The 22,554-nt window shown below is 36.9% G+C and overlaps 1 protein-coding gene across 2 annotated transcripts in view; it reads right to left on the reverse strand.

Moving 5' to 3' along the window:
* EVA1C (eva-1 homolog C) overlaps positions 1-22,554 on the reverse strand; it is a 246,102-nt gene that overhangs the window by 182,483 nt on the left and 41,065 nt on the right. The window lies entirely within an intron of this gene.

Consider the following 22,554-nt stretch of genomic DNA (forward strand, 5'->3'; position numbering starts at 1 on the left):
ATATAAACTTAATTTATTACTCCAATGTTTGTCCATGATCATAAGTAGTTTTGAATAATTCCTAACTGGGAAGGTAACTTGGAAGTCTTGTGGTCCTTTTAAATATAATTATTTTCCCCCCACTTTTTGCCTCTCTGTTTCCAGTTCAAAAGTTGGCACTCACCCTTCATCTGTCATTTGGAAGTATTCTCTCAGTTCTGTCATTCAGTTAGTTAATTAATTCCAAAAAAGAATTCTTAAAAATGTGTAAATATATACATAATGTAAACATAGCTATGGTTATACTAGTTATGTACAGTATGTGTATGTATATACAGTATGTATATATATATATATATATATATATATATATATATATATATATATATATATATATATATATATATATATATATACACACACACATATACATTATACAGATTTGTACCTTTTTTTTAAAAAATTCATGTTAGTGGTCCACAGGATTCAAAATTGTGAGTTTAGTGGTCCCTAAAGTCCGAAAGGTTGGCGACCCCTGGTTTAGATTACTTACAATCATCTCTGGTTTACTTTTTTCAGTCAACAAAAAGAAACATGAAAGTCAAAATATATTTTCCATGGTTCTTATAAAGCTGCAATATTAAGAGACTATCCAGTTTACTTTTATTCTCAGTCACTCTATTATCTTGGTATCTTTTGCTGAATAGCAGGTAGGCTCAGGAGCAGCAATACACTACTGGGAGCTAGCTGTTAATTGGTGGCTACACACATAGGACTCGTCATTGGCTCACCAGATGTCTTTAGCTAGCTCCCAGTTTTGCATTGCTGTTCTCTGACTCACTTTAAAGGGGTAAGGAAGGTGACAATTGAACTGTGCATGGGTGCATTTCAATGTTCAATGGAAACATTATTGCAAAAAATACTTTTAGTGAAAGTTATTACTGTTTCGGCGGCATATGCACATATGCTGTGTGTGACTAGAACTTAAGGATCCAAACATCATGCCTGCTTAGAGAGCTGGGGGTGCTGTGTATTGCTGCTGACTCTCTGAGAAGGTGTGGTGTATGAATGCTGGTGCACAGAGCACTCACGGCATATGTGTGTATGCCCCCAAAACAGTAAAATAACTATCACTAGAAGCATTTTTGCTAAATAAAGTATATTGCAAAAAAAAAAATGCTTCTATAATGCAAATGCATCCATGCACATTTCCATGTTTACGTAAAAGAGCAGTCCTAAAATGCTCTAATACATTAGAATATTTTTACTTGCTCTTGTATGTCCCTCTAATTAACGGCTAGATTACGAGTTTTGCGTTATGAGGGGTGCGGTGCTAACTTGCACATTATTGTCACCCCTCCCTTACCTACAGCGTTGGTATTACAGGTTTTCCTAAACCCGGCGTTATTAAGCAAGAAGTGAGCATAGAGCAAAATTGTGCTCCATACCGCACTCCAATACCAGTGCTGCTTAAGTCAGCGGTGAGCTGGTTTTACGTGCTTGTGCACGATTTCCCAATAGACATTAATGGGGAGAGCCAGCAGAAAAAAAGCCTAACACCTGCAATAAAGCAGCGTAAAGCTCCGTAACGCAGCCCCATTGATTCCTATGGGGAAACAAAATTTATGTTTACATCTAACACCCTAACATGAACCCTGAGTCTAAACACCCCTAACCTTACACTTATTAACCCCTAATCTGCAGCTCCGGACATCGCTGCCACTATAATAAACATATTAACCCCTAAACCGCCGCACTCCCGCATCACAAACACTAGTTACATTTTATTAACCCCCTAATCTGCCACCCCTAACATCGCCACCTAACTACATTTATTAACCCCTAATCTGCCGCCCCCAACGTCGCCGCCACTATACTAAATTTATTAACCCCTAACTATACTAAAGTCTAACCCTAACACCCCCTAACTTAAATATAATTAAAATAAATCTAAATAAAACCTACTATCATTACTTAAATAATTCCTATTTAAAACTGAATACTTACCTGTAAAATAAACCCTAAGCTAGCTACAATATAACTAATAGTTACATTGTAGCTAGCTTAGGTTTTATTTTTATTTTACAGACAAGTTTGTATTTATTTTAACTAGGTAGAATAGTTACTAAATAGTTATTAACTATTTACTAACTACCTAGATAACATAAATACAAATTTACCTGTAAAATAAAACCTAACCTGAGTTACACTAACACCTAACCTTACACTACAATTAAATAAATTACATTAATTAAATACAATTACCTAAATTAAATACAATTACCTAAATTACAAAAAAACAAACACTAAATTACACAAAATAAAAAAAGAAATTATCAGATATTTAAACTAATTACACCTAATCTAATAGCCCTATCAAAATTAAAAAAGCCCCCCCAAAATTGGCCTTTAATTCTGATTAGCTGATAGAATTCTATCAGCCAATCGGAATTCAAGGGACGCCATCTTGGATGATGTCATTTAAAGGAACCTTCATTCGTCGTTAGCCGTCGAAAGAAGAGGATGCTCCGCGCCAGATGTCTTGAAGATGGAGCTGCTCCGTGTCGGAAGGATGAAGATAGAAGATGCTGTCTGGATGAAGACTTCTGCCCGTCTGGAGAACCACTTTTGCCGGATGGATTGAAGACTTCTCCCGGCTTCGTTGAGGACTTCTTGCCGCTTGGATGAAGACTTCTCCCGGCTTCGTTGAGGATGGATGTCCGGTCTTCAAAACTGTAAGTGGATCTTCGGGGGTTAGTGTTAGGTTTTTTAAAGGGTTTATTGGGTGGGTTTTATTTTTAGGTTAGGGTTTGGGCACTGAAAAAGAGCTAAATGCTAAATGGACAATGGGGAGCTTAGGTTTTTTTAGTTAGGATTTTATTTGGGGGGTTGGTTGTGTGGGTGGTGGGTTTTACTGTTGGGGGTGTTTGTATTTTTTTTACAGGTAAAAGAGCTGATTTCTTTGGGGCAATGCACAGCAAAAGGCCATTTTAAGGGCTATTGGTAGTTTAGTTTAGGCTAGGGTTTTTTATTATTTTGGGGGGGCTTTTTTATTTTGTTAGGGCTATTAGATTAGGTGTAATTAGTTTAAATATCTGATAATGTCTTTTTTTATTTTGTGTAATTTAGTGTTTGTTTGTTTTTTGTAATTTAGGTAATTTTATTTTATTTAGGTAATTTATTTAATTGTAGTGTAAGGTTAGGTGTTAGTGTAACTCAGGTTAGGTTTTATTTTACAGGTAAATTTGAATATATTTTAGCTAGGTAGTTAGTAAATAGTTAATAACTATTTAGTAACTATTCTACCTAGTTAAGATAAATACAAACTAACCTGTAAAATAAAAATAAACCCTAAGCTAGATACAATGTAACTATTAGCTATATTGTAGCTAGTTTAGGGTTTATTTTATAGGTAAGTATTTAGTTTTAAATAGGAATAATTTAGGTAATGATAGGAATTTTTATTTAGATTTATTTTAATTATATTTAAGTTAGGGGGTGTTAGGGTTAGACTTAGGTTTAGGGGTTAATAAATTTAGTATAGTGGTGGCGACATTGGGGGCGGCAGATTAGGGGTTAATAACTGTAATGTAGGTTGCAGCGATGTTAGGGACAGCAGATTAGGGGTAAATAATATTTAACTAGTGTTTGCGATGCGGGAGTGCGGTGGTTTAGGGGTTAATATGTTTATTCTAGTGGCGGCGATGTCGGGAGCGGCAGATTAGGGGTTAATAATTTTATTTTAGTGTTTGCGATGCGGGAGGGCCTCGGTTTAGGAGTTAATAGGTAGTTTATGGGTGTTAGTGTACTTTTTAACACTTTAGTTATGAGTTTTATGCTACATCTCTGTAGCGTAAAACTCATAACTACTGACTTTAGAATGCGTTTCGAATCTTGCGGGATAGGCTGTACCGCTCACTTTTTGGCCTCCCAGAAAAAGCTTGTATTACCGGCGCTATGGAAATCCCATTGAAAAAAGATTTTACGCAAATTGCGTAAGTTAATTTGCTGTACGGCCAAAAAAGTGTGCGGTGCCCCTAAACCTGCAAGGCTCATAATACCAGCGGTAGTGAAAAAGCAGCGTTATGAGCCTTAACGCTGCTTTTTTACTCATACCGCAAAACTCGTAATCTAGCCATAAGACTTTTATGTGGAATATAATACTAAGAAAAGAAATACACCTAATTTCCCACAGTTTACATTATATTGTCTACCCCTATAAAATAAGGGCCATTAAAACATAGTTTGCTAAAGATAAATATTTAACCTGACATTGTTTTGCATCACTAATCCCAATAAGTTATTTATTCTGTAGAGAAAAGACAAATAAACTGAACCATGCTAAGCATGTTATTGCCTGGGTTTATATTCAGACCTGCATATTACGATCACTATTTAGAACTGACATCAGTGCACTGTGAAATGTGCCAAGTCACTTATCTGATATATAAATGTCATCAGGACAATGAGAAACCCGTAGAATGGAATCTCTCTGTTTCAGTTCCAAATATCTTCTAATCACTGTATCTGGCATTTCTAATGCATTCTCTGTGCTGTATAATCTGCTTTATATCATGTAAATCAAGATTGCAAAGCAGATGTGCTGCACTGTTTGATAGATGCACGAACATCAGTGTGAGCAGCTTATTAGCAGGGAGCAACTCATCACTCAAGGAGGTATTTTATATTTCAGTTCATGTAATGGCTGTCATTGTGCAGCACCTGCAAATCATCTGAAACCCTGAGGGCCAGATTACAAGTAGAGCGCAAAATATTGCTTTCACAAGGGCGATATTTGTACTCCACTTAGTAATACCAGAACACGCAAATGTGCGCTGGTATTACAAGTTATGTGCAATGTGAACGTAACCTTGTGTTCGCATTGTTTGGATGCATTGCGCTCATGAGAGCGCGCTTCCATAGGCTCCAATGGAAGCCTCGTTCTCATGCTGTGAGACACGGCATGAGAACCTAGCGCAGCGGGTAAGTTGCGCAGCGATGGGCAGCAAATTTAAATATATATGTATATGCTTATATACATATATATTTATGTGTTTATATGTGTAAATACATAAGCATATACATATATATTTACTGGGAACATAGACCGCAATTTAAAGGCACTTTTCAGTGCCATTTTTTTTCTAACAACCCACACCCGACAACTTTAACCCCTTATAACTGCTTTGTGCTGTTACTTTATTAAAAAATAAAGTTGCTACTATTTTTATTTTTTTAATAAACAACACTACACTGAAATTTGTGGTCAATTTAGGGACATTTTGAAAATTAACCAGATGTCTGTAATGGCTGGTTATTTATTGCGCGCCTGTAAACAGACGAATTTGCCCATTTACAGGCGCACAATACATTAGCAATCCACTTGTAATCGAGCCCTAAGACATTTAGGCACCCAGCACAAATAGAGAATTATTAGCAGAAATGGATTTAGTTAATTATAGGAGTGAAGATTGTATTAAAGGACCACTCAATGCAGTCGAATTACATAATCAATAACTACATAATAAAAAGACAATGCAATAGCACTCTGAATATCAAATAAGTAGTTTATTTTGACTTGAGTGTCCCTTTAAGCAATCATAACAAATTAATGCAATAAATAAATAATAAAATGCTCTAATTAGTTATGATTTTTTTTTTAACATGTTCCTTGCAAAGTATGTGGTTGCTCACAGTCGTACACTTGTTTTTGTTAAGTAACAATTTCTGAACTTAGGCTGATTTTGTCGGTGTGTTTTACCAGTGATCACAATCCTCAAATGATTCTGCCATTATTACCGCTCAAGCCTGGAATTGCTACCTGCCAAAAACAACATGAAATCATTATCTGTATTGTTAATCTCCTGATTTCATAATTCAAAAATGTATTGATTCCTTTAAATAGTGTATAGTGATGGTATTAGGTGACGTGTGCAAATGTAGCCACCAATCAGCAAGCGCTATCCAGGATTCTGAAACAAAAATGGGCCGGCTCCTAAGCTTACATTCCTGATTTTTCAAATAAAGATACCAAGAGAATGAAGAAAAATTGATAATAGTAGTAAATTAGAAAGTTGCTTAAAATTCCATGCTCTGTCTAAATCATGAAAGAAAAAAAATTAGGTTTTATATCCCTTTAATAATGAAAAAGTGCTGTAAAAAAAACTATAAAAATGGCTGATTGGGATTACCGTCAACATCTGCGGAGTTAACGTACAAAATAATTATCAAATAGATTGTGATCAGCCCCAATGTGTTTATAGGGAAGTGTACTGTAAACATTTTTTCTCTTAATGTATTTCGAATACATTGCTATACCGGCTGCAGAGTATGAAATGTATGAGAAATTGCTTGTTTACATTTATTTTGTATATGAAATAGCTGGTTTTGTTCTTTGAAACCCCAACCCATTAAAATTGATTGAGCTTAGAATGGTTAACATCTTTATGGAGCATATGTTTGTTATTGTTAGTTAAATGTAGAAATGAAAGCCCGAGAAGGGCACTGTATTGATTATTGCATGTAAAGCACTACTGTACTGTTTACTGTGTAATTTGAAATCAGAAAAATAATAAATAAAAAAAAATTTAAAAAAAATTGATTGAGCTTGCAGGGAAATCAGATCTTATTTAATCACATGGTTCTTTGTATAATTATCTCTGTCTGTATACTGAAGCCCAATACTTAGGGCCCGATATTCAAAAGCTTGCCGCTCTGGTGAGATAATCTAAGACATCTCGTCTGTATGGAGAGGTCCCTAAAAAAATGTTAGAATCGCAAATTTTAATATGAAAGATATTTATCTCATTATGCAGGATTTGTGATGTGAAGGAAAGACACCTACATTAAGAAAATTCCCAAAGATTTGCATGATTTCTCTCCATGCCGGCAAGCTTTTGAATATCAGGCCCACAGAGAGAAATGAAAATTAAAGGGCCACTGTAAGTAAATATTTTCTATGCCTGTTACTAACTAACTACCCCAAATACGCTTTTTATCAATAGCATTTCATTAACATATCTCTATGTATATCAGAAATCTTGTCTGCAAATTTAATTGTTTTCCAAACCCACTCTGTGGGTATCCTTTGCTCTGTACCAATCCGTTTACAATACCTAGGTTTCAAAATGGCGCTTTAAACACAAAGTTATTGGTTTAAGTATTTTGAACACTCAGTGCTGAAAATAGTGGGCAGGATAACGTGACATCATCGGCGAATAAAAGATATAACTTTTAGAACGTTATGAAACTTCGTTTTGGAGAAAATATAGGTCAGTAGGTTTTAATTAATGTTTATTAACTTTAATATGTTAGTTGTTTAGCTTAAAAATTATAACAGAAAGTAATCCTTTAACATTTTATTACTTATCTCTCCTATCCCCTATTGGGAGTGCAATTTCTTCTGTTGGTTATGTTTATGTTTGCACACCTTTTCTATAGCCAATACTTAAACAGGCATGAAACCCACATTTTTTCTTTCATGATTCAGATAGAGCATACAATTTTAAACAACTTTCCAATTTACTTTGATTATCTAATTTGCTTCATTCTCTTGTTACCCTTTGTTGAAGGAGCAGTAATGCACTACTGGGAGCTAGCTGAATGCCAATGACAAGAGGCATATATTTGCAACCACCAATCAGCAGCTTTTGAGCCTACCTAGGTATACTTTTCAAGAAAGGATACAAAGAGAAATAAACAAATTAGATAATATAAATAAATTGGAAAGTTATTTTAAATTGCATGCTCTATCTGAATCATAAAAGAAAAAGTTTGGGTTTGGGTATAGAAACTTTCACTAAAGGTTCTGCTACCATGGGCAAAATCAGCTATTTCTAATGCTGAAATAAAGGCTAAGGAGCTATTGTAAACAATTTAATATACTCCAGCAGGTAAAATGGATCATTGGGAACAAATTGAAGGGGGGGATTTTTAGGGTAAACTGTCCCTTTAACCAAAAACCCACCCTGCAAAGGGGCTAAACACAGAGCAAAGTCCTGCTTGTGATCCACAACATACTGCAGCTCCTGCGCAGAATACGGTTTGTGAGCAAATCTGTGGCAGCATAATCAGCAAGGAACCAGCATCATTTTGTCTCTTGTTCTAATAATGTGTTCTACAAACACTAAAGGATCAGAAAGTGGAAGTTTTAGGGGTTGCACCCCACTATTTACTTTAGTACTTCTAGCCCTTAGACATGACCAATGATCTGTGCAGAGCAAGGAGAGAGGTAAACGAGGGAGAAGGGGTTAAAAAGATAAATCTAGAATTAGATAATAGAGGATGAGATCTACTCCAGCACCTCCTGAACTAATGATATTTTATTTTGTGGTCAGATTTCTGCACCCTAAATATCATGAGCAGGACCCACCCCTGGGTTCAGTGTACAGCGCTATTACTGGAGTGAAAGAATTACTGAAAAAAACCATGCATGAAACTTAAACCTAATCCCTGTTCTTAGGAACTGATCACATTAGTCACAGTATCTGCATCCACGACAAAGGACTCTCAGATATACTGAGGGATCTGCAGAGCTGAAAGGTACAGTGCACAACAGGTAGACTAGGGAGTGGGTCACACTGTTCTGTTTGTATCTTACACTCACTCCGGGATTATTTAACAGGAAAAGAGCCAATTGAGCTCTTGCCGCATCATGTTCCAGAATGAAAACAATCACATCCTCATTGTGGTCTTGAATATATATATATGTAGATCCGAAAGTACCAGCACTCTCTATTCACAATTCTTAAGTCCGGGGTGCACTCAGAGTATCCACATGAGAAAGTCAAAAAATAGAGGCACTCGCCGTGAGCAGCAAAAAAAGTGTGTTTAATCACATATTTTTAGAGTGAACGTTTTCGGGCTGTGATGCCCGTCCTCAGACTCCTGTTTATTTTTCAGGAGTCTGAGGACGGGCATCACAGCCCGAAAACGTTCACTCTAAAAATATGTGATTAAACACGCTTTTTTTGCTGCTCACGGTGAGTGCCTCTATTTTTTTACTTTCTCATATATATATATATATATATATATATATATATATATATATATACACATATATATATATATATATATATATATATATATATATATATATATATATATATATATATATATATATAACATATATATGGTTTATACCAGACAGATTATATTTCTCATTGGTAAGTTTAGTGTGACATCCTAAAGCTTGTGTGTGTGTGTGTGTATATGTATGTATATATATATATATATATATATATATAAACAAGATAGAACCCATGACACGCCCCATCCTGCCTGTGACACACTCGGACCAGCCCATCCCACCAAGCCCTCCTCAGAAATACTGATTGCCCTTGCTTACATGCAGACTGCCCCCTTATCTCAGGGCTATTTACAGACTTGCATTTTAGCCAATTAGTGCTGGTTCCTCCACAACTTCAGGGGAGTGAGCACAATGCTATCTATATGGCATACATGAACTAGCACTGTGTAGCTGTGTAAAGATAATAAAAATGCATGAGATAAGAGGCTGTCTTTAATGGCTTAGAAACAGGCAGAAATGTAGAGGTTTAAACGTTAAAAAGTATATTAATATAACAATGTTGGTTGTGCAAAGCTGGGGAATGGGTATTAAAGGCATTATCTATATTTTAAACAATAACATTTTTGGAGTAGACTGTTCCTTTAAATGTGAATGGGTGCATTTCAGTTTTAGATACAATATTTTTTGTAATATACTCACATTAGCAAAAATGCTTCTAGTAATAGTTTTTATTGTTTTTCAGCGGCATACGCAAATATGCTGTGAGGGCAATGACCTGTATGACACAACTTAAAGAGAGTGTACAGTCAAAATTATTTTAACTTTTTTGTTTCAGACAGAGCATACAACTTCCAAATTCCAATTTAATTTTTTTTCTAAATTGTTTTGATTTCTTCATATCCTTTGTTGAAAAGCATACCTAGGTAGGCTCAAAACACTACTGAGAGCTAGCTGCTGGTTGGTGGCTGCACATATATGCCTCTTGCCATTGTTTCACATGATGTGTTCAGCTAGCTCACAGTAGTGCATTTATTTTCCTTCAACAAATGATACCATGTGTTGAAGCTGGACAGATAGCTCAGCATGCTAATGCACTGTGGGTGAGCTCTGTAGCAACCTGAGGGTTGCAGGTTCAATCCCCGCCAAGGTCCATTCAGCCTTTCATCCTTCCAAGGTCAATAAAATGAGCAGTACCTTGAGACCCTTACGGGTGATTAGCAGCGCTTTACAAGTACCCAATACATACATACAAGAGAATCAAGGAAATTTGATTTAAAAAAGTAAAGTGGAAAGCTGTTTAAAATTGAATTCTCTGTCTAAATCATTGAAGAAACATTTTGGGTTTAATATCCCTTTAAGTCTTCACAGACACAAAACACACCCCTGCCAGCTCTATGAGCTTGAATGTGCAAAGTCCCTCACAGCATATGTGCATATGCCACCGATAAACAGTAACAACTTTTACTAGATGCATTTTTCCTAAAAAAAGTATATTGCAAAAATGCTTCCATATAAAGGCATATGTAGCAGTGCTCCTTTGGTAAAACAAAATATGTTAAAGGGATATGAAACCCACATTTTTTTATTTTATGATTCAGATGGAGCATATCATTTTAAACAACTTTCCAATTTAATTCTATTACCTAATTTGCTCCATTAATTTGGTATCCTTTGTTGAAGAGCATAGCTAGATAGCCTCAGGAGCTGGTAGCTAGCTGCTGATTGGTGGCTGCACATATATACCTCTTATCATTGGTTTACTATTCTGCTCAGCGAGCTCCCAGTAATGCATTGCTGCACATTCAATAAAGGATAGCAAGAGAATGAAGCAAAATTGATAATACAAGTAAATTGGAAAGCTGTTAAAAATTGTATGTTCTATCTAAATAATGAAAGAAACATTTTGGGTTTATGTCCCTTTAAATCAAAGTAAACATACAAATAAACAGATTGTGTTAAAAACAGCAAAAAAATAATTTAAAAAATAAATTTTAAAAAATTTAGCACTTAGAAATCCTCTGTGTATAGCTTCTGCTTACAGCTAAATAAGTAAGCAGACAGGTTAACTTAAATTGCATTTTGCGTCTTCTAAACATGGGCAGAACCATACTTCCTGCCTCTCTGGGTTTCACTGAATAGTAAACCAGCTCTTGTTATTCTAGAAGATTTAAATTTTATACCATCAAACTAGATATGCGTTCCTGTAGAGACTCAGCCCCCCTGTGAGGCTGTGGCAGGAAGTAATGAACACACATTAAGTTAAAAAAATAAATACAAGTTAAAATTATTTTAAAATGATGTCTAATACATATTGTAATGATTTCTATTAAGAATAAACCACCACTTAGTGCATTTTTATTACAGCAATGAAACAGAATGTTTTATATAAACTTTAAAATTGAAAAGCACCCATGCACATTTCAATTATAACCTTTCTATTCCTTTAAACAACTTTCCAGTTTACTTCTGTTACCTAATTTGTTTTGTTCTTTTGGTATCCTCGGTTGAAATGCATACTTAGGTAGGCTGAGGAGCAACAATAAACTAGTGGGAGCTAGCTGCTGATTGTGTGGCTAAACAAAAATGCTTCTTGTCATTGACTCACTATATATGCTCAGCTAGCTCCCAGTAGTACATTGCTGCTGCTTCCACAAGGGATACCAAGTGAATGTAGCAAATTTAATAATACAAGTAAATTAAAAAGTTGTTTCACATTGTATGTCCTGTCTGAATCATAAAAGAAAAAAAGGTTTTATTTAACTTGAATCACTGTATTATGCAATATGTCGCCCTCAACATTCCTGCCCTACATATTTCCCAGCTGATGCTGTTAAACAGCCTCAATAGTCTTGCTACTGTGCAAAATGTGACCCTAGGCCCTATATGAAAGTGTGTTTAAGACAAAACTTTGTGACCTAAAAGGGACAGTATGTACTAATTTTCATAAGTGCATGTAACAGACACTACTATAAAGAAGAATATGCACAGATATTGATATTAAAATCCAGTATAAAACCTTACTTAGAAGTTCCCAGTTTAGTACTGTTGATGAGGTAGACTGGGACATCCAGTGAGAAGGGCTAAGAGCAGACCCTCCCCCCTTCCCTACATATGAAAAGACCCATTATACAAACAGAAGCAATCTGACGTATGTATACATCAGTATACATCTAAAACGTTGGGGCTTGGTTAGGATCCTGAAAATCAGCACACTGTTATTTAAAAATAAGACAAAAAACACCCCGAGGTGTGCTATATAATTGGATCATCTACAAAACATTTATGCAAAGAAAAATCTAGTGTACAATGTCCCTTTAAAAAAAAAAGTCTTACACACAAATTCCACATTAAAGGGTAGAATCCTTGTTAGATCAATTGGAATAAACATGTTAAGAGAAATCTGATCTGCAAAAGCAACTAGTAAAGTAAGAACAATTTGTTGTAGTTAATTGACTGTGGTTAATGGCTTTCAGTAAGGACATGCTAGGAAGACAAAGATGTTAAATTGATGGCATACCAACTGAAACACAGGTTGTATCAGAGCCAAGAGATAAAGAGCGTAGGACCAATGCGCAACAATAGTTTGCTTGTGCAAAACTCATGTACTGCACTTACAGCTTCACTCAGCGTTTAGCAGAAGAGGAGAATGAATAATGCAAGAGGAATTCATGAGCCACAGATATTTCTTTAGCACCATACACCTGACCCACATGCAGCTGGGGAATCAGAAGTTATAGAGTGATCACAGGGGTCAGAAAATCAAACGAAATTCCTTTGCAGTTAGCAAATAAAAAAGCATCTTCATTTGGAGCTATGTTATCATTTATATTAAACTTCAAAAGGAAGAGCTTGCAGCTTGCAGTTTTAACCAACTTTCTAATCTACTTTTGTTAACAAATTTTCCTTGTTCTTTTGGTATCTTTTGTTAAAAAAGCTTAGGAGCCTGCTCATGTCTGGAGCACTACATGGCAGCAGTTTTGCAAGAATGTTATCTATTTGCAGGAGCAGTAGGTGAAACACTATGTCCTACCATGTAGTGCTCCCTCACTTATCTGGGTATCTCTTCAACAAAGAATAACATGGGAATGAGGCAAATTTGATAACAGAAGTAAATCTGATTTTTATAAAAATGTTATGCTCTGTCTGATTCATAAAATAATATTTTTGTCCCCTTTAACTAATATCAGTGTCTGGGCAAGGCAACTCTGACAAGCTAAGGAGGTAACTAACAAGATGGAAACTAATTTAGTAAATGCTTTGCTCACGGTAAGGCGAGTGATGGAAATCTGAGTTTGTGTATTTAAAAGCATTAAGCCATTTGTCATCTGAGAAAGTTGTGCTTAAAGGGACACTTAAACTTAAACTTTCCTGATTCAGATAGAGCATGACATATACAACTTTCCAATTTACTTCCATTAACCCCTTCCCGTCGTTAGGACGTTCTATGCCATCCTAACAGCACTGGGCTTTAACTCCCTGAGGACGGAGTTTTGGCTGTACTAAAGCCAAAGGCGCTTCCTGAATGGGATTGTGGGCTGGAGGGCATGCATAGCGTCATAGGCACTACCCCCAGACACGATCCCATCATTGAAATCACACGATCGCATGAACGATCAAGTGATTTCCCTTTTTAACTTATTTTATTACATCAGAACTTTTTTCCGATGTAGACAAATAAGTCCTGGCGGTAAGAGGTTAACAAAATATGCACAGTTTTTTTATATTTACACTTTTCCTACTGAGTATGTGCAAGAATTCCCAAGAATACAGGGAGTGCAGAATTATTAGGCAAGTTGTATTTTTGAGGATTAATTTTATTATTGAACAACAACCATGTTCTCAATGAACCCAAAAAACTCATTAATATCAAAGCTGAATAGTTTTGGAAGTAGTTTTTAGTTTGTTTTTAGTTATAGCTATTTTAGGGGGATATCTGTGTGTGCAGGTGACTATTACTGTGCATAATTATTAGGCAACTTAACAAAAAACAAATATATACCCATTTCAATTATTTATTTTTACCAGTGAAACCAATATAACATCTCAACATTCACAAATATACATTTCTGACATTCAAAAACAAAACAAAAACAAATCAGTGACCAATATAGCCACCTTTCTTTGCAAGGACACTCAAAAGCCTGCCATCCATGGATTCTGTCAGTGTTTTGATCTGTTCACCATCAACATTGCGTGCAGCAGCAACCACAGCCTCCCAGACACTGTACAGAGAGGTGTACTGTTTTCCCTCCTTGTAAATCTCACATTTGATGATGGACCACAGGTTCTCAATGGGGTTCAGATCAGGTGAACAAGGAGGCCATGTCATTAGATTTTCTTCTTTTATACCCTTTCTTGCCAGCCACGCTGTGGAGTACTTGGACGCGTGTGATGGAGCATTGTCCTGCATGAAAATCATGTTTTTCTTGAAGGATGCAGACTTCTTCCTGTACCACTGCTTGAAGAAGGTGTCTTCCAGAAACTGGCAGTAGGACTGGGAGTTGAGCTTGACTCCATCCTCAACCCGAAAAGGGCCCACAAGCTCATCTTTGATGATACCAGCCCAAACCAGTACTCCACCTCCACCTTGCTGGCGTCTGAGTCGGACTGGAGCTCTCTGCCCTTTACCAATCCAGCCACGGGCCCATCCATCTGGCCCATCAAGACTCACTCTCATTTCATCAGTCCATAAAACCTTAGAAAAATCAGTCTTGAGATATTTCTTGGCCCAGTCTTGACGTTTCAGCTTGTGTGTCTTGTTCAGTGGTGGTCGTCTTTCAGCCTTTCTTACCTTGGCCATGTCTCTGAGTATTGCACACCTTGTGCTTTTGGGCACCCCAGTGATGTTGCAGCTCTGAAATATGGCCAAACTGGTGGCAAGTGGCATCTTGGCAGCTGCACGCTTGACTTTTCTCAGTTCATGGGCAGTTATTTTGCGCCTTGGTTTTTCCACACGCTTCTTGCGACCCTGTTGACTATTTTGAATGAAACGCTTGATTGTTCGATGATCACGCTTCAGAAGCTTTGCAATTTTAAGAGTGCTGCATCCCTCTGCAAGATATCTCACTATTTTTGACTTTTCTGAGCCTGTCAAGTCCTTCTTTTGACCCATTTTGCCAAAGGAAAGGAAGTTGCCTAATAATTATGCACACCTGATATAGGGTGTTGATGTCATTAGACCACACCCCTTCTCATTACAGAGATGCACATCACCTAATATGCTTAATTGGTAGTAGGCTTTCGAGCCTATACAGCTTGGAGTAAGACAACATGCATAAAGAGGATGATGTGGTCAAAATACTCATTTGCCTAATAATTCTGCACTCCCTGTATACTGTACTTATATGCATTTGTGACTGGCTGATGGCTGTCACATGATACAGGAGGAGTGGAGAAATAACTTTAAAATTTGTCAGAAAAAAATTACTACTCATTTGAAGTTCAGACTTCAGGCCCTGGTATTCAAAACCTCTACGCTCGGGTGAGATATTCTACAATGATCCTCCAGCACTACAAGATCCATAGTGAAATTTTCAAAAGCCAGGTAATTGCTTTAATTCTCCAAGGGGCATTCCCTGCATTTCTGTATGTGAAGGGAGACAAGCCCAGTGGAATATAGCACTGCATGATGACAGTTCTGCTGCATTTACACTTTGTGCTTTCTATTTTATATCTCTTAACACTTCAGATTACATTTTATTACATTTAAACTTTGCACTTTCTGTTTTCTATTATATTTTGTGTACAGCAGCGTATTTTTTTTTTTTATAGAGCAGACTTCACAGAAGCAGAATTCACTGAATTTTTTAAGAAAAGCGGAGGAACCTGGAAATCTCATAGAGATGAGAGACGCCTTCCATAGAAAGTAATGAAGCTCTCTGGGATACAACATTTCACATGAGAGAGAGAAGGTAAATAGAGAACCCCTAGGGCTGAAATAAAGGCTCCATTTGCATCAATTACAAATTAAACTGAAATGTTTTCACTACAATTTAAATGTTTGTTATGTACAAACAATCGATATTCCCCTGATGAAACCGTGTAAACTGAGAAACGCATTGTGAATGCTTTTAACTTGTGCTTTAACTTTTTTTCAAATACATGTGATTTTCTAAGTTATACTTGAGTCTGTTTATTTAAGGTTTTTGGGCTGATATATCTTTTCCATCATTAAGTCTCTTGGTTGTCTACGAAGGTACTCTTCAAGTTGGATTGCAGCCCCATTAGAACCTATAACAGATAATAGAGTTTTATACTTTAGCATAGGGGTCAGCAACCTTGGACCTCCAGATGGGAACATCATGGGAAATGTAGTTCTAAAACATCTGGGAGCCCAAGGTTTCTGACCCCTGCTTTAGCACATCCGGATTTGAGGTGATCATTTTGTAATGTGACTGAACTGGAGAGAAAGGTGTCACATCTACGGGCCGGTGAATATGCTGGCATGAAAAGATCCAGACCGCTCATATAGCGCTTTTCCAGTGCTTTACACTTTGTGAGTATTTTTGATAATAACTTTGAATACATCATATGAAAGTACTGCACCATTTGGGGGCACCCTTCTCTATTTTTAGTTTTGGACCATTTCTGAGTGGTTCGTGTTCGCATGAATGAACATGAAGAAGTGGCAGCCAGAGGATTATTGAAGATCACTTTTAATAGTACTCCAGTATTTGTTTGAGCTGAATTTGTTTCCGTGAATCCATGCATTTGGTGCATCTGGTTCTGGACTTTCTTGTCTATTGTATATGTATTTGAATGCAAAGACTGCTGTACAAACTATTCTCTAAAATCATCTTGGTATTGCCTCATTTTAACTTCCAAAGACTAAAAAAATGTTTTCTTTAATTTGGGAGCCAGGTAACATTGTTATATGCCCAAAAGTAATGGAAATGTACAACCAAAATAAATACATCAATTTTTAAATTAAATAAAATGTTCTTATTTAGTTGTATCGAATTTAAAGCAGGGACTGGCAAATTTCTATCAAATTTAGGAACTAGCAGAAAACAGACAAACCAGCTGCACAATGTTTGAAAAATACATAAAGTTCTCTGAGCTGTGGTGCCCGTCTGCCAGAACTTCTCAATCACTGGTACGGAAAAGCATTTTTAAATAAAGATGTATTTATTTATTTATACTTCCAAACCCTGCCTATCCTGTATGATGCACAGTGCACACACTTCCTTTAATTTATGATAATAGTGGAACCCAATGCCACCTGAGGAAAGAATGTTGCTGTAGTGCCAAGGCAAGAGTGATCATACAAAGAATGCCTAACAAAGCTGCAGCCAAGGACTATATTACTTTACTTCTGTATTATTTCAAATCATAAAGCTACTGGAGAATTACCGGCACATATTCAGGCTGATCAATCACCCGTGCATAAAGTCAATAAATATAAATGCATCTTACACCATTCAGTTTCCTAATACAAATATGTATAAAAACTGCATAATATTAAAGGAACATGAGCGACAGAAAACACAATAATGTCATGTATTTTGGTTAAGGATGTCAAAATACGTCTGCTTAATGAGAAAAGAAAATATCTGCTATCTGTAAATATTATCTTTATTTGACATTTCAGCTTTATCATATTTATCTTTATATTTCTAAATTATATTCAAATGCATCAGGGCTCAACAAATACCCCACACAAGGTTGAAATAGAGAGTAAAAAAATACCTGCCTCGTTTTATACCCACAGACAGTCATGGGGCTATCTCATACCTCCCAATATTTCCAGGGGAATTTTCAGAGCAAGAAGTTAGGGAACTTGTGGGCGGTGGCTCACCTGTGTTTTATGAGCTAAGCCACAAAGTGAGGGCGGGGCCATGACAGATTAGTGGGAGGGGCTGAGGTGTATTATGGTCAGGACAGAGCATCTCTTGTGCGAAGTTTAGGCAATCTCTAAATACATTTGCCCTGTTCCAGAAGCTGCTAGTAGGAAGTGGGCCAGACCTCCCAGCCTCTTTCTAGAAGGCACTGTAACGGAGCCACGGGCACGGAGAGAGGTTTGCCCCAGGCCAATTACAGGGACAAGTGACAGTTCAAAGGGGAGTTTGCATCAAATGAGGGGTTGCATGCCCCTGTAATTTGCATGTCATTGCAGTAAAAAAAAACAGCAGCAGCTTTTAAAATGATTAACGTGAGAGGGCAGGGTACTCTAACAAAGTCCCTATATACCACACTGTTTGAGGGACAAGTGCTCACGTCATCTAAAAGGGATTGCCTCCCTAACATGCAACTAATCCCCATTAAAAAAGGTGAACAGTACACCGGCCCCACTAGAAACAAAGTGATTTCTAGCGGGAGGGAGGGTGGGGATACTATAGAACCCTACCTCCCTCTCTGATTTAATTGGAGGAGTATAAGACACCATGTTTGGAATAAGGAATTTCTCTATTTAAAATGTGATGTCACACATTTATACACTCGTACAGTATTTGAGGAGGTGCAAGGAGGACTTTTAGAATCACCATTCCCCCATAAAACACAAAGGGTGGGGTATCATACCACTCTCATTACAAGGTCCCTGGTATAAAAATGGCAATTACCTGCCAAAAGTATTTACTGTAAGGGGTTGCAGTGGCTACAAAGGAGTCCCTGTCCCTTGAAGAAAGCGCACAATACCCTTCAGATGAAATAAGGGATTACCCATTATCAAGTGAGGGGTCTCATGACCCTTTAGATAGGTGTTTAACTAATAAATAGTAATTGACTGTATACTAGGGTCTTTTTTAGATCTTTGGAATATAAAAAGGACCCTAGCACCCTAACATATGTACTACAAAGGGCAACAGGCAACACCTCTTTTGAAAGAGGAGAGGCTGCTCTCTGTTACCTCTGATCACCTAACAGAACCATAAGCATATGTAACTACTTCAGGGAGTGGCATATCCCCTGATACCCCACAATACATAAACAAATTGAATGCAGCAATCCTGCTTTTTGTAAGCAGTGGTCCTATGTCTGCCTGCTGCCAGCTGATTGTCATAACAATGACAAGTACCTTCTAGCATTGGTTCTATTACAAAGCTTTTTAAGAGGCCTTTATTACCCCCTTACCATAATAATATTATATCATACGATCGCACATTTGGAAGACTGAGGTTCGACAATACAAATAAGGGTTTCATGTCCTTACAGCTATGAATTGATCGCTATAGTAAAAACGATAACCTGGCAGTAACCGCTAGCCTACTTTTTTGTTTTGCAGATGCGCATAGTTTCATGTTTCTCTGAACTAATGAAAAAATCAGAAATCAAAATAAATGGCAGAACTGGATGAGTGTAAAAATCATGTGATATTTTGTGAAATATACATTCTATATAGGACATTTAGTAAAACTCTATTATGGATTAATTTTTATGACTATGCTAAGTGGGTTTGGAAAAGGGTACGAACATATATTGTCACAATGGGTTAAGTCACCCCTCTGGGAAATCAGAATTTTATGTCATTTTAAATGTATGTAATGTTTGTATTATTGGATATTTTATACCTACTGATTTCTGCAAATATTGTAACATAGTAACAAAATAATAAATGTTCCCTTCCAATTTTTTATTTTTAAAGGGACACAAAACCCGAATGTTTTATTTTATGATTCAGATAGGGCAGGTGATTTTAAACAACTTTCTAATTTACTACTATTATCTAATTTGTTTTGTTTTCTTGATATTCTTTGTTTAAAAGGATACCTAGGGAGACTCAGGAGCTGCTGATTGGTTGCTGCACACAAATGCCTCATGTTATTGGCTCACCCAATGCATTAACTAGCTCACAGTAGTGCATTGCTGCTTCTTCAACAAAGGATACCAAGATAATGAAGCAAATAACATTGCTACATTTTAAAGTTGTATACAATTATATTCTTTATCTGAATCATAAAAGAAAATGTTGGGGCTTCATATCCCTATAAATTTAATTGAAATTTAATTGATATAGGTATAACATTTTACATATTGTAGTTTTGGGAAGGTGAACTGATTCTTACTGTTGCATTTCTCTAAAATTAAGTTATTTTCTAAATATCCTTGGTCTGCTGAAAATTTGGTATAATTTTGTAGATACCTCACAGAAAAAAAGTTAAAATGTAACGAGGGCCAAACAACTAAAAAAAAACACCCCAGTACAGGGGTGTGACAATGGCTTGGCAGCAAAAGGGTTAAATTAATATTGAAACTGACAGAAAAGACTGTTTTCTGATTGACAATGACAAAAAATATAGCTGCAAAGGAACATTCTTAACAAAGGAATATTTCAAAATGTCAGCTTTTATATACAACAAAAAAAATAAAATCATTTTGCCATCCCTTTAAGTAGTCTACAGGTCAGTGATCTCCAATTCCATGGGTCTCATCTGAGATCTAATCATGTATTAAAACTTGCAAAAATAATTCTAGTAGTAATCATGGGTGTCTGCTGGCAGCAAAGGGGTTAATCATTCACTGTTATCTGCAGTTACTGAAAACCAAAAGGTTAAATATGTGTGTGAGTGGGTATGAGAAGTGGAACAGATAAAAAAAAAACATTGAAATAACACAAACAACAGACTGTACATTCTCCACTAATGTTATGTAATATTTTGTAAATGTGAAGGCAAACAAAGTGACTTCTATACTGTACATTGTTTCAAAGAGTCATTCTGTTTAATTAAAATGTAAACTGAGAAAAAAAACTATGACAGAATATATCAGGAAACAATTAAACATTTGTTAGTAAAGAATATTGTTTCAAATTATTAATGCAGTTACTCTCAGCTAAAAAGACAAAAATAAATAGTGTTAGAAAAAAAGACTTATAATATAACATTCATGGGATAGAAAGGTCAGAACTGAGATGTTTTTGGGTGCATATCAATATTAAATAGAAGCATTTTGCATCATAATTCCATTAACAAAATGTTTCTAGTAGAAGTTATTTATGGTTTTTAGTGGCATACACACATATGCTGTGAGGGCACACGCACCAGTAATAAAACACCACGCCTCAGAGTGAGCAGTGGCTTGTATGACACATAGATGCAAAAGATACCACCGCCAGCTCTCTGAGCTTTCATGGTGTTTAAATCCTGGTGCTCCGCCCTCACAGCATATGCGGGTATGCCGCTGAAAAACAGTAATACCTTTTACTAGAAGCTATATTGCTAAGGGAAGTATATTGTAAAAATTCTTCTTTTTAAAATTGAAATGCACCAATGCACATTTCAGTTTTGACCTTGCTGTCCCTTTAAGGATACTAACAACCATCATATTTCCATTGTCCTTATGGCTCAGTTGTGCACACTAGCTCCTGATAAAAAGCATAAATGTAATGGAGACCGATGAATGCAGGAGGGGGGGACCTCTTGGTGTAAACAGACGTTACCTACAAGGTAGTTCAGAGAGAGCAATGAGGCAACCAATTTTATAGTAAACAGGACTCAGGGAAATTGCGTATAAAATGTTTGATGCTAGTTGGACCACACAATGCCCCCCCCCCCCCCCACACACACACACAAAAAGCCCCACACTTGATTCCACGATATATATGTTTCACAAATGAGCATTCATTTTACCCCTTGGTTGCCAAATCAATAATTTTACCTGTTTGGTTGCTAGTAATATATATAGTGATTTGAACCCCTTCCCTGCCTGTCACTTCATTTTGCTCCATATTTGTAATGAATTGAGGTATATGAGGCTTTTACATTTAGCTAACACCAAAATAATTGGGGAAAAAATGGACATCTAAGTGTCCAGTATCTTTGGAAAGATTTTACTGGACAGCCTGCTAAAATACTGTACTGTACTGCTGAATAGTGGCAACCCCAGCAGTGGAGGCAACATGGGCAGCCCAAATACATTTCAATGGTTGACCCAACACAGCAAAAAGAGGGGACTTTGACTGGCTAATGAACTGCCGCTTTTATACCTTTCTGACATTTTAGTTAGGACTGAGTGTCTGAGCGGGTTAGAGGCAGAACTAATCAATCTGGTACTAAAGCAGCACTGAGCAACCTGGGACCAATTCTGTGTGATAAAGATACAGCGTTGAGTGACCTGGGACAGATTCTGTGTGATCCAGAGGCAGCGCTGTGTGACCTGGGACATATTCTGTGTGATCAAGATACAGCGCTGAGTGACCTGAGACATATTCTGTGTAGTTCAGAGGCATCGCTAAGCCACGAGCCACCTGAGACAGATTCTGTGTGATCCAGAGGCAGTGCTGAGTGACCTGAGACAGATTCTGTGTGATCCAGAGGCAGTGCTGAGTGACCTGAGACAGATTCTGTGTGATCCAGAGGCAGTGCTAAGTGACCTGAGACAGATTCTGTGTGATCCAGAGGCAGCGCTAAGTGACCTGAGACAGATTCTGTGTGATCCAGAGGCAGTGCTAAGTGACCTGAGACAGATTCTGTGTGATCCAGAGGCAGTGCTGAGTGACCTGAGACAGATTCTGTGTGATTCAGAGGCAGTGCTGAGTGACCTGATACAGATTCTGCGTGATCCAGAAGCAGTGATGAGCGATCTGAGAGATTCTGGGTGAATTGGAAACA

The sequence above is a fragment of the Bombina bombina genome, chromosome 3 (assembly GCF_027579735.1).
Source record: "Bombina bombina isolate aBomBom1 chromosome 3, aBomBom1.pri, whole genome shotgun sequence".
Classification (NCBI taxonomy): Eukaryota; Metazoa; Chordata; class Amphibia; order Anura; family Bombinatoridae; genus Bombina; species Bombina bombina.